Consider the following 4,958-nt stretch of genomic DNA (forward strand, 5'->3'; position numbering starts at 1 on the left):
AAGAGATAGTAAAATAACCTGGCTATAAACTATGTTCATCCCTTTGGGGAAGCGGAGTCAGAATGACTGCACAGCAAAGAGTATGGCCTCTGAGAAGTGACATAAGAAGCAGTACAGCTAGGGAAAACAGACTTCACTAAACTAGGCCAGCCAAGTCACTAAACAAATCAATAAATATTAACAATGAGCCCCAGAGGGGGAATCAGTATTCAAACATGCTCCAATATATCATTTAAAATGTCCAATTTTCAACAAAAAATTATGAGACATGCAAAGAAACAGGACTGTATGACCCATATGCAGGAAGAAAAGCAGGCAGCAGGAACTGACTTTCGAAAGGTCCAGATGTTGAACTTAGCAGACCCAGATTTCAAAGCAGCTATTTTAAATGTTCAAACAACTAAAGGAAACCGCACAAAGAAGGAAGGTCTGATGACGCTGTCTCAGCAAATATAGACTCTCAATAAAGAAGGCGGTGGGATAACACATTCGATGTGATGAAAGAAAATATCCAAGAATCTAATATCCAGCAAAACTATCTTTCAGAACTGAAAGGAAAATTAATTCCCAGATAAACAAAAGCTGAGAAAATCTGTGGCCACTGAAACCATTTTACAAAACTGCTGAGAGAAGTTTCTTCAGGCTGAATGCAAGTGACGCCAGATAGTAATGCGAATCCAAATGAAAAACAAAGTCCACTGGTAAAAGTAATTGCATAACTATAAAAAGCACTATAAAAAGACGTTTTTCTTCTCTCTTGTCTTAACTTTTAAAAAGCAATTGTATAAAACTACATATAGTTTTTTTTTAAATACCTGATGGATATCTACAGAGCATTCTACCAACCCAAGAATAATACACATTCTCGTAAAGCACATATGGCACTTTCTCCAGGACAGACCATCTGCTAGGCAACAACGCAAACTTCATAGAAATTTCAAATATCTTAAAGTCACACAAAGTATGTATTCTGACCACAGCGGAATCAGATTAGAATCAATAAGAGAATAAAGTTAGGGAAATGCACAAATATGTGGATATTAAATAACAGACTCATAAATAAACAAGGGTCAAAAAATAAATCACACTGAAAATCAGAAAATACTTTGAGTGGAACAAAAAGAAAAAGGCGACAGGCCATGACTCACAGGATGCTGCTTCGGCGGTGCGCTATGGTTCGAATGCAGCCCTACCGAAGTCACATGTTAAAATCCTAACCCCAAAAGGTGAAGGTATTTATTAGGAGGTGGAGACTTTCAGAGGTGCTGAAGTCATGGGGCAGAGCCCTCATGAATGGGACCTGAGCCTTTTTAAAAGAGGTCCCTAGCTCTTTCTACCATGCAAGGACACAGAAAGAAGGTACCAGCTGTGAGCCAGGAAGAGGGCCCTTACCAGAGTATGTGACCATGCTGGCACCTTGATTTTGAACTTCCAGCCTCAAGGACTGTGAAAAATAAATTCCTGTAGTTTATAAGCTACCCAGTCTGTGGTATTAAGTTATACTATCTCAAAAGGACTACTACACACAGCTTAGAGGGAAATTTATAGCTATAAAAGCTGATATTACAAAAAGAAGAAATATCTCAAATCAATAACCAACCTCCACCTTAAGAAACTGGAAAAAGGAGAGCAAACTAAACTTTAAGCAATGAGAAAGAAGAAAACAATAAAGATTACAGAGTGGGACTTAATGAAATAGAGACTAGAAACATCATAGGATAAAAAATAAAACCAAAATCTAGTTCTTGAAAAAGATCAACAAGGTTGATAACCTTCTGTATAAAGTGACCAAGAGAAAAAGAGAAAAGACACAAATGACTAAAATTAGGAGTGAAAGAGAGGGCATCATTACCGACCTTACAGAAATAAAAAGGATGACTGTAAGGGAATAATATGAACAGCTGTAAACTAACAAATTAAGATAACTTGGATGGTAATGGACACATTTCCAGAAACATAAACTACTAAAACTGTCTCAAAAAGAAATAGAAAATCTGGAAGGAAGGAAAGAATTCTCTAAAGAGAATCAAAAAGAACTGCTTCAGGGAAGGCAAACACACCAAATAGCACACTGAACTCTTGTGTTTTATTTGAAGGTTGCACATTACCTGCTCAAAAGGCGTTGATGCAAAAAAGTAATGTTGGACTCCTACCTCATACCACACACAAAAATGGATCACGGACCTAAATGTAAGAACTACAGATATAAAACTCTTAGAAGAAAACACAGCGGTGAATCTTCGTGACCGTGGATTAGGCATCGATCTTAGACATGATACCAAAAACACACGCAACAACATAATGGGAGAAAGTAATTGCAAATTGTATCTGATAAGAGTATAGTATCAAAAATATACAAGAACTATTAAAACTCAATAATAAAAAGACAAATAACCTTATAAAAACGGGCCAAAAATCTGAATAGACATTTTCCAAAGAAGATTTATACATGGCAAATAAGCACACGAGAAGATGCTCAACATCTTCTGTGTCATTAGTCATTAGGGCAATGCAAATCAAAACTGCAATGAGATAGCGATTCATACTAACCAGGCTGGCCATAACGCAAAGGACATAATGGCAAGCAGTGGTAAGGAGGTAGAGACGGTAGAACTGCTGATGGGGATGTAATATAGTGCAGCTGCTTTGGAAAACAGTCTGGCAGTTCCTCAAATGGTTAAACACAGAGTTACCATACAGCCCAGCAATTCCACTTCTAAGTATATACTCGAGAGAAATGAAAACACACATTCACACAAAATTTGTACATGCAGCATTATTGATAATATCTGAAAACTGGAAAACCCCCAATATCCATCAATGGACGAATGGATAAACAAATGCGGTATGTTCAGACAATGGAATATTGTTCAGCCACAAAAAGGAACGAAGTACTGATCCAAGCTACAACACGGAGAATGTAGAAAACATTACTGAAAAACTACAAAAGGGGTCAATCGCAAAAGACTATAGATCATGTGATGACATTTACTTGAAATATCCAGAACAGGCAAATCTAAAGAGACAGAAGTAGATGAGTGCTTGCCTAGGGCTGGTGGTAGAGATGGCGAGTCACTGTTCGTTGGTGAGGGATTTTTAGAGTGAGGAGAAAGTTGTAAAATTAGATCATGTCGATAGTTGCACAACTCTGTGCATATTCTAAAAACCATTAAAATGTATACTTTATTTTTTTTTAATTAAGTTTACTGGGGTAACATTTAAAATGTACTCTTTAAATGGGTGAATTATAAGGTATGTGAATTACATCTCAATAAATCTGTTAAAAATAATCTAGGACAGGGGACAGGATACTTTTCTAGAATAGGCCAGACAATAAATATCTTAGGCTTTGCCAGCCACGTAAACTCTCACATGTTTTTTCTTTTATTTTATCACCTTTTACAGATGTAAAAACCATTCTTAACCCTCAGGGCACAGAAAAACAGGCCATGGACATGACTTGGCTAGTGAGTACTTTATCCACCCCTGTACTAGAAAAATATGTGGTTTCTTGCTAATTTATATTACTTTTAAAGCATCCCTTGCTTCCTCTTGACTCATACTCAGGAGAGTAGAGACAACGTTGACAGGATTATGCAGTCTATCTGTAGTCTCTCATCATCTACTTATTTGGAAATACTCCAATTTATGAGGATTTAGGGAACAAGGAACTGATGTGATGTGGTCAACAGAATTCAACAAGTCCTCATTAGAGAGACAGAACATGATTCATAGGGACAAGACTTAGATGGTAAAAGGCAGAAGTACATTTTCAATTATCTAAATAGACATCTTTTGAAAAGCAAAGAAGATTATAGAAGGGCTACTAGGTTAGAGTGTTCTTAGGCAACGTAAGGGTGTGCAAGAGAAAGAACACGAGGGAAAAAAAAACAGTTTTTAGAAACAAACAAAATAATTAAGGATGGCACATAAGAGTTTGTGAAATTTCCCTCACGTCAATTTGATCTCTAATCACTGACACAGAAAATCTATGTCGGGACTACCGATTTAAAAGGAAAACTTTTAAAAAGTTAAAACTATGCAAAAACAAGATGCTACTAATATTTTTTTAGTAAACCAAAAAAATCTTATCGAGAATAAAATTACATTTGCCCTCCTTACCTGTTAAGAAGCAAAATACCTGTTTTTGGTTTTGCTCTGGGGCACACAAATTCTTTTCTCATCTTTTTTTTACAATGGAAAGGTTTCTAAAAAGAGGCCCCTTTACTCCTCGGGGATAAGGACTTTGTCTTCTTTATCCCAAGGACTTAGCATAGACCTTGGTACTCATATTTTTTGAGTTGAACTCAAGAAGGGAAGAGAAAGGAAAGAAAATGCATCGGTAGAGACCTGTGAGAGTTTCGTTCCGAATCTGAAGGATCGCATTAAAGAAGAGATTAACAGGAGAAAATGAACAGCGAGAAGGATTTCATACTAACTGGAAAGAAAAGCAACTGCTAAGTATAGGAAATTGGGAAGGTATTTTGGTTTGTTTTCTGTCTAGGTACAAGAAAAAAGTAGCAAGATCTAGATCTTACAATCATACAAAAATGCTGGTGGTCCAACTTGGAGACAGTTTTCTTAGCTTGAAAGAAGGTAAGAACTAAAGGCAAACCGATATTCTGGCATACGGGAGACTGAGATGGTGATGTTGGTTTCTACCCAAAGGGTAAGGTTTAAGCTCAGAGTGGAATCCAGGCAAAGGTAGGAATTCTGTCTTCTTGTTGTTACGATTGAGTTAATGATAAAATATTGAAGGATGAGGGCCAAAGAGAGTAAATGCAACTGAGTGAAGAACAACAAACCACGTAAATAATTTCTGATGGCTTTCAGAGCTGTGGAAGTGGACGAGTTCTTCCTTAGAGAATGTGTGAAAGGAAACAAAAGAGAAAATAACTCCTATGGACCACAGATGATCAGAGGGAGGTAATGCAGATAAAAACAGTATTTAAAAACAG

At 36.8% G+C, this 4,958-nt stretch overlaps 1 protein-coding gene across 1 annotated transcript in view; it reads right to left on the minus strand.

Moving 5' to 3' along the window:
* The window catches only part of TEX11 (testis expressed 11), a 136,971-nt gene that overhangs the window by 24,616 nt on the left and 107,397 nt on the right, over positions 1-4,958 (minus strand). The window lies entirely within an intron of this gene.

The sequence above is a fragment of the Pteropus alecto genome, unplaced genomic scaffold, assembly GCF_000325575.1.
Source record: "Pteropus alecto unplaced genomic scaffold, ASM32557v1 scaffold312, whole genome shotgun sequence".
NCBI lineage: Eukaryota > Metazoa > Chordata > Mammalia > Chiroptera > Pteropodidae > Pteropus > Pteropus alecto.